Here is an 11,607-nt window from a genome sequence, read left to right on the forward strand (position 1 = left end):
CTCTTCCACTTCTTCTTCTTTTTTCCGTATTCTCTCTCTCTCTCGCTGCAGGAACCCCACAAAGGGTTCTATTTAGAACTCGAAAGGGTTTCGTATATCTGGAACCTTAAAAGGGTTTTCCTACTCGCGGATAGTTGAAGAACCCTTTGGAAGCCTTTTTGTCTATAAGGTTATATGGAAGACAGAGTCTGACACGTGTGAAATAGTAGCTATTCACAGATCATTGGGATAAGATAGTTGAGAACAATTTGACAAAGACTGTGATCCAAGTTTAGAATATTTACCATAACTAACATAGGCCTTTACCATACTCCAACATAGGCCTTGAGCATATCTCTAAACATAGCCTTTTACCATACCTCTTTTACCATACCTCTAACATAGGCCTTGAGGCATACTCTAACATAGGCCTTGAGCATACCTCAACTTGTACCCACAAGGATATTAACATTCATACAGTATGAAACATATAGACTATATGGTTTATATAAACTAGGTGGATCGAGCCCTGAAAGCTGATTGCTGAAAAGCCGTGTGGTATATTTCGTTGTTTCCACAGGTTTATTTGTACTGCTCTAATTACGTTGGTAACCAGTATATAATAGCAATAAGGCACCTCAGTGGTTTGTGGTATATGGATAATATACCACGGCTAAGAGCTGTAATCCAGGCATTCCGCATTGCGTCGAGTTTAAAGCCCTTGGCCGTGGTATATTGGCTATATTACCACACCCCCTCGTGTCTTATTGCTCTTATAAATTGGTTATCAACGTAATTAGAACAGTACAAATAAACCTGTTGGATACAATGCACTTATATTCTTTCTCGAGCACAAAATTAAAAGGCAAGGAGTCATCCAATAGTGAAATTAAGGGTTTTTAAGCAAAAAGTGTCACCGATCTTTCAAGATCGAACCCCGAAGCAAGACCAGGACAAGGAGCGTAGGAAGAAGGTGAGTATTTATTTACAATTAAATGTGAAAAGGTAGATATATCCAGATGGCGTAGCGGGCAGTGGTGGTGAGTAGATGAAAGGAAATAGGTGAATCCAATGTAGTAGCAGAATCCTCTGTCAACCAGGCGGGAAATGGAGTGAATGATCCAGGTGAGTAACTGAAGACAAAACAAACGGAGGTAAGTTCAAGGCAAGCAATACATAAATGAAAACAACAAAACAAAATTCTAATCCAACTGGAGTCTGGTACTCAGGCACACATACTATTCATGGCTAACGATCCGGCAGGGAATGGAAGGCAGGTCAGAGCTTTTGAAGGGTAGAGATGATGATCAGGACAGGTGTGCAGATTACTGACGGGAAACAGGTGCGGGTGAAACCAATCTCCCAATGAGCTAATTCGCCCGGCAACCAGACAGGATGCGTTCCAGGACACCTGAAACACACTCCAGGACAGACACACAGGCAAACCCAGACTCAGGGAAGCGGGATTCGCTGACAAAAAGGCCAGAGGGGGTGTGGTATATGGCCAAAATATAGGTATATGGCCAATATACCACGGGCTATGCAAAACGCAACGCTGAGTGCCTGGATACAACCCTTAGCCGTTGTATATTGGCCATATGCCACACCCCCCCGGGCCTTGTCAAAGCTAAAATACCACCTCTGCAGGATACAATTTCCCATACCCAATAGCAGGTCAGTTATCAGTCCTCATTAACCCCTACAGGTCTGATAGATGCCGCTCTGCCATACCACTGAGCTCGTCTACAGCTCCGACTGTACCTCAGACTCAACAGTAAGGGCCTTACAGTAAAGTGGCTATCCCTGAAGTCGTGTGCCTACGCTCCCTCAACCTGAGCCTTCGAGCCTTTCTCAGGATCGAACGGGCCAGAGTTTCAACTCTCAACCACACCATGAGCGGGTCGCCTTCCTCTGGGTTGGCTTAGCCCAGAGACACCTCTCCTACGACTCTTACAATGCACTCAGTAACTATAGTTTGGTCTCAGGTTAGGTTCCTTATACCAGCTACTCGGGTTCCCTATGGAAGAAAATTAACCAAGAAATTTGCCAGAGATCCTCATTTAATCAAACCGAGACCCAGGTTAAAACGCCATGCACCTGATGCTCTTTGATGACACTGGGTTTCAGAACAATAAAGCGAGTTTATAAAAAATCCCGAAACAGGCATAAAAAAAAATCACAATCAATCAATCACAAAATCTATATAAAAAAAATCAAATGATGAGCAAAATTGACCGGTAAAGTAATTGATAGACCACCTCAGAAGCGCTTAACTAAACCCCTGTTGGCGTGTGCCAATAAAATGTTTTTTTGTCTGTTACAATTTTACGAGAAGCACAATATTTAATACAAAGAAAAAAGATTCTTCTGTTCTATCTTCTAACTTAATCTTCTGTCTTATCTTCTAACTTATTTTCTGTTTCTTATCTTCTAACTTTCTTCTGTTTCTTATCTTCTGTCTATCTTCTAACTTATCTTTGTTTCTTATCTTCTGTCTTATCTTCTAACTTATCTTCTGTTCTTATCTTCTGCAACTCTATAAAACAGTTTTTTTGGCTCCGCCTCCAGGATGGTCAGTCCCTCAGACGGCGTCTAAAACAGCTCATATACTAAACCTCTATCAATGAGGTAACCTTAAGGATTCCTTCAGAATTTACTTTTATACTGAGTATAATAAAAATATAAGTATAAAAATACTTTACTGCAACTTCTTATTACTGCAATATTCCACAGACATTTTAATACAAATATTGAAACTGACTAGAAGGGAAAGCGAAAAAGAATTCTAAAAACAAAACTTTTCTTTATTTAAACAGTAGCATGTTCTACGTTTAAGCAATCAAATCTGGAGATAAACCTGTCATTCAAACAGAAGCACTTATATTCTTTCTTGAGCACAAAATGTAAAAAGCAAGGAGTCATCCAATAGTGAAATAAGGGTTATCTAAGCAAAAAATGCCCAAGGGGTGTGGAATACGGCCAATATATATTAAAAAAATCACAAATTTAAGCTTAAAAAGCTACAGCAAAAATCTTTTCCTGCAGACGACAGGTTCTTCTAGGAAGCTCATAGACCATTTATTTTATTTTATACCCTCCATTTTCCTTTCTGCTAACTCCTTGGGTAAAACACCTACCCCAATGACACATCTAGTGGTGAACATCTAATGCTGTCCTCGTTTTTAAAAAAGGGTGCTTTTTCAGCCTCCACCACTTTTCACCTAAGCAGGACGTCCATCCGCTTCACCCCTAACCGTTCTAACTTGGGGATTTCCAGACAAGACAACATCCTTAATGTACCTTATTATTAACCTAACTTTAAACATTCATATTAAACATTATTCCTCCATAGCCCACTCAGTTACAGTCTTACTCAACTCAATGTATCACTCCCATACATATTTAACTTCCACAATTTAAACATTCATCATTATAACAGTTCAACATTAAACCTTTCATTATCAACATCCTACAGGCTCCTAAGCCTTGTTCCTCTAAGCTTAACGAACATAGTCTATATGCATCGGACCTTAAAGCAAACAACATTTTAGCATTGTTAACCATTACTGCATTCCTCTAATCACCTTTTACTAATTTCTTCCACTATACATTTCCCCCAATGCTTTCAAACTTTAACATTTAACATATTTAACTTTTAATCATTATTTTTTGTAAATTCCAGTCCCAATTTATTTATGTAACTATTTTTCTATTTTTTCAATGTCAATTGTCTCTCAATATTCATTCTTTGTGCTCCATGTGTGTGTGTGTGCGTGTGTGTGCGTTGTGTGTGTGTGTGGTGTGTGGTTGTGTGTGTGTGTGTGTGTGTTGTGTGCGTGTGTGCGTGTGCGGTGTGTGTGCGTGTGGTGTGTGTGCGTGTTGCGTGTGCGTGCGTGTGCGTGTGCGTGTGTTGTGATGTGTGTGTGTGAAAGTGGAACTTCATCATAAGTGTGTGCGTGGGTATATGCAAATGTATCTCTAAAATGTCACAGAGAACTGGACCTTGGCCCACTGCTCTTCACAGCCTTATTGCTTAATCATAAAATGGGTGGTTCGAGCCTGAATGCTGATTGGCTGACAGACGTGGTATGTCAGACCGTATACACAGGTATGACAAAACATTTTTCATTTTTTACTGCTCTAATTACGTGGTAACAGTTTATAATAGCAATAAGGCACATTGGGGGTTTGTGATATTATGGCCAATATACCACGGCTAAGGGCTGTATCCAGGCACTTCCACGTTGCTTCTTACACGTGGTATATTGGCCATATTACCCACCCCCTCTGGCCTTTTTGCTTAGATAACCCTTCATTTCACTATTATGACTCCTTGCGTTTTCATTTTGTGCTCAGAAAGAATATAAGTGCTTCTTCAGGTTCCAGATTTGATTGCTTAAGTGTAGAACATGCTACTGTTTAAATGAAGAAAAGTTTTTTTATAGAATTATTTTCTGCTTTCCCTTCTATTCAGTCGATTCAATGTGTATTAACTCTCGTGGAATATTGCAGTAATAAGCATTGGCAGTAAATACATTTTAATCTGTTGAAGAGGTGTTTTCTCCAGTTATGTGTTCAGCAACCATTGCTGTTTTCTCACCTTTCCCTTCAATACTTTATGGTTTACTTTAAAAAATAAATAAAATACGTAGATATGGCCTGTCTTTTAACCAACATGCATATACACGAAATAAGCATATTGTACATCATTTTGGTCTAACTTGGGCATTAGCTAACAAAAATCCCTTTCTCAGACAATTAGATCGCTGACTACTCAGAAAGACACTTCTGAACAATAAGCACTTTAACCTGTGAGGATCTGACATTCTTAGGCAGAGATATTGGAACGAAGGGGACAAGAGTAGACCTCTAATGGTAGATTTAGGCCCTTCATTAACCAGATCATTGTTTCAAAAGATGACGATGGTGGACCTCAAATTGCCAAAAGAGGCGCCATTTCGCCATTAATTAATTTATTGCTCCAACAGTCTCTGTCTCTCTGTCTCTCGCTCTCTCATTCTCTGCTCTCTCTCTCTCTCGCTCTCTCTCTCTCCTCTCTGTCTCTCACAACGAAAGTTATAACACGAAAGCTTAACATCAGTATTCTAAACACTCTTCCCTTAAGTCAGGATTTGTGTGTTAAACGCTCTCAACAAAGCTTCTTAGTTTCCAACAAGCTTTCTCTGCCCTTAACCTTGTTCTGAACACCTCCAAAACAAAGGTAATGTGGATTGGGAAGAAGAATGCCCTCTCCCCACAGGTGTGATTACTACCTCTGAGGGTTTAGAGCTTGAGGTAGTCACCTCATACAAGACTTGGAGTATGGCTGGACGGTACACTGTCCTTCTCTCAGCACATATCAAAGCTGCAGGCTAAAGTTAAAGCTAGACTTGGTTTCCTCTATCGTAATAGCTCCTCTTTCACCCCAGCTGCCAAACTAACCCTGATTCAAATGACCATCCTACCCATGCTAGATTATGGAGACATAATTTATAGATCGGCAGTAAGGGTGCTCTCGAGCGGCTAGATGTTCTTTTACCATTCGGGCATCAGATTTGCCACCAATGCTCCTTATAGGGACACATCATGCCACTCTATATTCTCTGTAAACTGGTCATCTCGGTATACCCGTTCCAAACCACTGGTTGATGCTTATTTAAAAAACCCTCTTAGGCCCACTCCCTCCTATCTGAGATATCTAACTGCAACCCTCATCCTCCACCATACAGCACCCGTTCTGCCAGTCACATTCTGTTAATAGGTCCCCAATAGCACACACATCCTGTGTCGCTCGTCTTTTCAGTTCGCTGCACTAGCGACTGGAATGAGCTGCAACAAACACTTAAACGACAGTTTTTATCTCCCATCTCTTCATTCAAAAGACTCAATCATGGACACTCTTACTGACAGTTGTGGCTGCTTACGTGATGTATTGTTGTCTCTACCTTCTTGCCTTTGTGCTGTTGTCTGTGCCCAATAATGTTTGTACCATGTTTTGTGCTGCTACCATGTTGTGCTGCTGTGATGTTGGGTTGCTACCATGTTGTTGTCATGTTGTGTTGCTACCATACCGTGTTGTCATGTGTTTCTGCCATGCTACAGTGGGCTCCAAAATTACTGGCACCCTGACTGGCAATGCACAAACAATACTTTAAAAAATATATTTCAAAATCATACAATTATTTAATACAAATACATTTCACCAAAATCAAGGTTTCATAATTATTGGCACTCCTCATTAGTACTTAGTGCCACCACCTCTGGCAAGGAACAGCATGGAGTCTTTCCTGTAATGTTTGACAAGGTTAAGGAACACATTTGGAGGATTTGGACCATTCCTCTATGCAGATCCTTCAAGATCTTCACATTCTTGGGTTTGCGCTTATCACTGCCTCTTCAACTCAGCCCACAGGTTTTCCATGGATTAGGCTCGGTGACTGAGATGGCCATGGCAGAACATTGATTTTGTGTCACGAACCATTTCTGTGTGGATCTTGAGGTCTGTTTTGGGTCATTGTCTTGTTGGAAAGCCACATACAGCCAAGTCCAGCCTTCTGCAGAGGCAACCAGATTGTCAGCCAAATTGCCTGATACTTGGTGGAATTCATTATGCCATCAATCTTAACCAGTGCCCCTGGACCTCTGGAATTAAAACAGCCCCAAAATATCACTGACCCACACCATATTTTCACCGTGGGTATGAGGTGCCTCTCCTTGTATGCATCTCTGTTTCGACGCCAAACATGCCGATGTTGTATCTGACAAACTTTCAAATTTTTTTGTCTCATCTGACCAGAGCACCTTGTTCCAATCATAATTTAATTGACGTTTGGCAAAACTCCAAGCGCTTGCGTCCTGTGTCTTGGGAGTCAGAAAGGGCTTTCTTCTGGCAACCCTTCCAAAGGACCCTGTGGATGTGGGGAGTGACGTCTGATGGTGCTTTTTTTAAACCTGCGTACCCCAAAGCATGCACCAAGGCCTGCCAATTCTTTCACAGTGGATTCTTGGGATTTTTGATGCTTCTCTCACGACCTCCTCCCTTTCCTGGGGGCAAAATGCATTTGCCGTCCTCTACCCTGAGGTTGTCAAACTTCCATATCTAGGATCGAACGGGCCAGAGTTTCAACCTCAACCACACCATGAGCGGGTCGCCTTCCTCTGGGTTGGCTTTAGCCCAGAGACACCTCTCCCTACGACTCTTACCAATGCACTCAGTAACTATAGTTTGGTCTCAGGTTAGGTTCCTTTATACCAGCTACTCGGGTTCCCTATGGAAGAAAATTAACCAAGAAAATTTGCCAGAGATCCTCATTTAATCAAACCTATTTCCGAGACCCAGGTTAAAACGACATGCACTTGTATGCCTCTTTGATGACACTGGGTTTCAGAACAATAAAGCGAGTTTATAAAAAATTCCCGAAACAGGCATAAAAAAAAAATCACAAATCAATCAATCACAAATCTATATAAAAAAAATCAAATGATGAGCAAAAATTGACCGTAAAGTAATTGATAGACCACCTTCAGAAGCGCCCTTAACTAAACCCCTGTTGGCGTGTGCCAATAAAATGTTTTTTTGTCTGTTACAATTTTACGAGAAGCACAATATTTAATAACAAGAAAAACGTATCTTCTGTCTTATCTTTTAACTTATCTTCTGTCTTATCTTCTAACTTATCTTCTGTCTTATCTTCTAACTTATCTTCTGTCTTATCTTCTAACTTATCTTCTGTTTCGTATCTTCTAACTTATCTTCTGTCTTATCTTCTAACTTATCTTCTGTTTCTTATCTTCTAACTTATCTTCTGTTTCTTATCTTCTAACTTATCTTCTGTTTCTTATCTTCTGCAACTCTATAAACAGTTTTTTTGGCTCCGCCCTCAGGATGGTCAGTCCCTCAGACGGCGTCTAAAACAGCTCATTTATACTAAACCTCTATCAATGAGGTAACCTTAAGGATTCCTCCTAGAATTTTACTTTTAACTGAGTATAATAAAAAATATAAGTATAAAAATACTTTACTGCAACTTCTTATTACTGCAATATTCCACAGACAGTTTTAATACAAATATTGAAACTGAATAGAAGGGAAAGCAGCAAAGAATTCTAAAAACAAAACTTTTCTTTATTTAAACAGTAGCATGTTCTACGTTTAAGCAATCAAATCTGGAGATAAACCTGTCATTCAACAGAAGCACTTATATTCTTTCTTGAGCACAAAATGTAAAAAGCAAGGAGTCATCCAATAGTGAAATGAAGGGTTATCTAAGCAAAAATGCCCAAGGGGGTGTGGAATACGGCCAATATATATTTTTAAAAATCACAACATATTTTAAGCTTAAAAAGCTACAGCAAAAATCTTRTTCCTGCAGACGACAGGTTCTTCTAGGAAGCTCATAGACCATTTATTTTATTTTATACCCTCCATTTTCCTTTCTGCTAACTCKTTGTGGTAAACACCTACCCCAATGACACATCTAGTGGTGAACATCTAATGCTGTCCTCGTTTTAAAAAAGGGTGCTTTTTCAGCTCCACTTTTCACCTAAGCAGGACGTCCATCCGCTTCACCCTAACCGTTCTAACTTGGGGATTTCCAGATAAAGACAACATCCTTAATGTACTTATTATTAACCTTAATTTTAAACATTCATATTAAACATTATTCCTCCATAGCCCACTCATGTTACAGTCTTACTCAACTCAATGTATCACTCCATTACATATTTAACTTCCACCAATTTAAACATTTCATCATTATAACAGTTCAACTAATAACCTTTCATTATCAACACCTATCAGGCTCCTAAGCCTTGTTCCTCTAAGCTTAACGAACATAGTTATATGCATCGTACCTTAAAGCAAACAACATTTTAGCATTGTTAACCATTTACTGCATTTCCTCTAATCACCTTTTATAATTTTTTCCACTATACATTTCCCCCAATGCTTTCAAACTTTAACCATTTAACATATTTAACTTTTAATCATTATTTTTGTAGAAATCCAGTCCCAATTTATTTATGTAACTTATTTTTCTATTTTTTCAATGTCAATTGTCTCTCATATTTCATTCTTCTGTGCCATGTGTGTGTGTGTGCGTGTGTGTGCGTGTGTGTTGTGTGTGTGTGTGTGTGTGGTGTGTGTGTGTGTGTGTGTGTGTGTGCGTGTGTTTGCGTGTGCGTGTGTGTGTGCGTGTGTGTGTGTGTGCGTGTGCGTGTGCGTGTGCGGTGTGCGTGTGCGTGTGTGTGGTGTGTGGGTGTGTGAAAGTGGAACTTCATCATAGTGTGTGCGTGGGTAATGCAAATGTATCTCTAAAATGTCACAGAGAACTGGACCTTGGCCCACTGCTCTTCACAGCCTTATTGCTTAATCATAAAATGGGTGGTTCGAGCCCTGAATMRTGATTGGCTGACAGACGTGGTATGTCAGACCGTATACCACAGGTATGACAAAACATTTTTCATTTTTTACTGCTCTAATTACGTTGGRAACCAGTTTATAATAGCAATAAGGCACATTGGYGGTTTGTGATATATGGCCAATATACCACGGCTAAGGGCTGTATCCAGGCACTCCACGTTGCTTCTTACACGTGGTATATTGGCCATATACCACACCCCCTCTGGCCTTTTTGCTTAGATAACCCTTCATTTCACTATTGGATGACTCCTTGTTTTTTTTTATTTTGTGCTCAAGAAAGAATATAAGTGCTTCTGTTGAATGACAGGTTTATCTCCAGATTTGATTGCTTAAACGTAGAACATGCTACTGTTTAAATAAATAAAAGTTTTGTTTATAGAATAATTTTCTGCTTTCCCTTCTATTCAGTCGATTCAATTTGTATTTAAACTCTCTGTGGAATATTGCAGTAATAAGCATTGGCAGTAATACATTTTAATCTGTTGAAGAGGTGTTTTCTCCATGTATGTGTTCAGCAACCCATTGCTGTTTGCTCACCTTTCCCTTCAATACTTTATGGTTTACTTTAAAAAATAAATAAATACGTAGATATGGCCTGTCTTTTAACCAACATGCATATACACYAAATAAGCATATTGTACATCATTTTGGTCTAACTTGGGCATTAGCTAACAAAAATCCCTTTCTCAGACAGATTAGATCGCTGACTACTCAGAAYGACACTTCTGAACAATAAGCACTTTAACCTGTGAGGATCTGACATTCTTAGGCAGAGATATTGGAACGAAGGGGACAAGAGTAGACCCTCTAATGGTAGATTTAGGCCCTTCATTACCCAGATCATTGTTTCAAAAGATTGACGATGGTGGACCTCAAATTGCCCAAAAGAGGGCGCCATTTCGCCATAAATTAAGTTATTGCTCCAACAGCCTCTGTCTCTCTCTGTCTCTCGCTCTCTCATTCTCTCGCTCTCTCTCTCTCTCTCTCTCTCTCGCTCTCTCTCTCTCGCTCTCTGTCTCTCACAACGAAAGGTTATAACACGAAAGCTTAACATCAGTATTCTAAACACTCTTCCTTAAGTCAGGATTTTGTGTTAAACGCTCTCCAACAAAGCTTTCTTAGTTTCCAACAAGCTTTCTCTGCCCTTAACCTTGTTCTGAACACCTCCAAAACAAAGGTAATGTGGATTGGGAAGAAGAATGCCCCTCTCCCCACAGGTGTGATTACTACCTCTGAGGGTTTAGAGCTTGAGGTAGTCACCTCATACAAGTACTTGGGAGTATGGCTYGACGGTACACTGTCCTTCTCTCAGCACATATCAAAGCTGCAGGCTAAAGTTAAAGCTAGACTTGGTTTCCTCTATCGTAATAGCTCCTCTTTCACCCCAGCTGCCAAACTAACCCTGATTCAAATGACCATCCTACCCATGCTAGATTATGGAGACATAATTTATAGATCGGCAGGTAAGGGTGCTCTCGAGCGGCTAGATGTTCTTTACCATTCGGGCATCAGATTTGCCACCAATGCTCCTTATAGGACACATCACTGCACTCTATATTCCTCTGTAAACTGGTCATCTCGGTATACCCGTTCCAAGACCCACTGGTTGATGCTTATTTATAAAAACCCTCTTAGGCCTCACTCCCTCCTATCTGAGATATCTACTGCAACCCTCATCCTCCACATACAGCACCCGTTCTGCCAGTCACATTCTGTTAAAGGTCCCCAAAGCACACACATCCCTGTGTCGCTCGTCTTTTCAGTTCGCTGCAGCTAGCGACTGGAATGAGCTGCAACAAACACTTAAACGGGACAGTTTTATCTCCATCTCTTCATTCAAAGACTCAATCATGGACACTCTTACTGACAGTTGTGGCTGCTTTACGTGATGTATTGTTGTCTCTACCTTCTTGCCCTTTGTGCTGTTGTCTGTGCCCAATAATGTTTGTACCATGTTTTGTGCTGCTACCATGTTGTGCTGCTGTATGTTGGGTTGCTACNCCTTCTTGCCCTTTGTGCTGTTGTCTGTGCCCAATAATGTTTGTACCATGTTTTGTGCTGCTACCATGTTGTGCTGCTGTATGTTGGGTTGCTACCATGTTGTTGTCATGTTGTGTTGCTACCATYCCGTGTTGTCATGTGTTGCTGCCATGCTACAGTGGGCTCCAAAATTACTGGCACCCCTGACTGGCAATGCACAAACAATA

This window comes from Salvelinus sp. IW2-2015, linkage group LG5 (genome assembly GCF_002910315.2).
Source record: "Salvelinus sp. IW2-2015 linkage group LG5, ASM291031v2, whole genome shotgun sequence".
In the NCBI taxonomy this organism is placed as follows: domain Eukaryota; kingdom Metazoa; phylum Chordata; class Actinopteri; order Salmoniformes; family Salmonidae; genus Salvelinus; species Salvelinus sp. IW2-2015.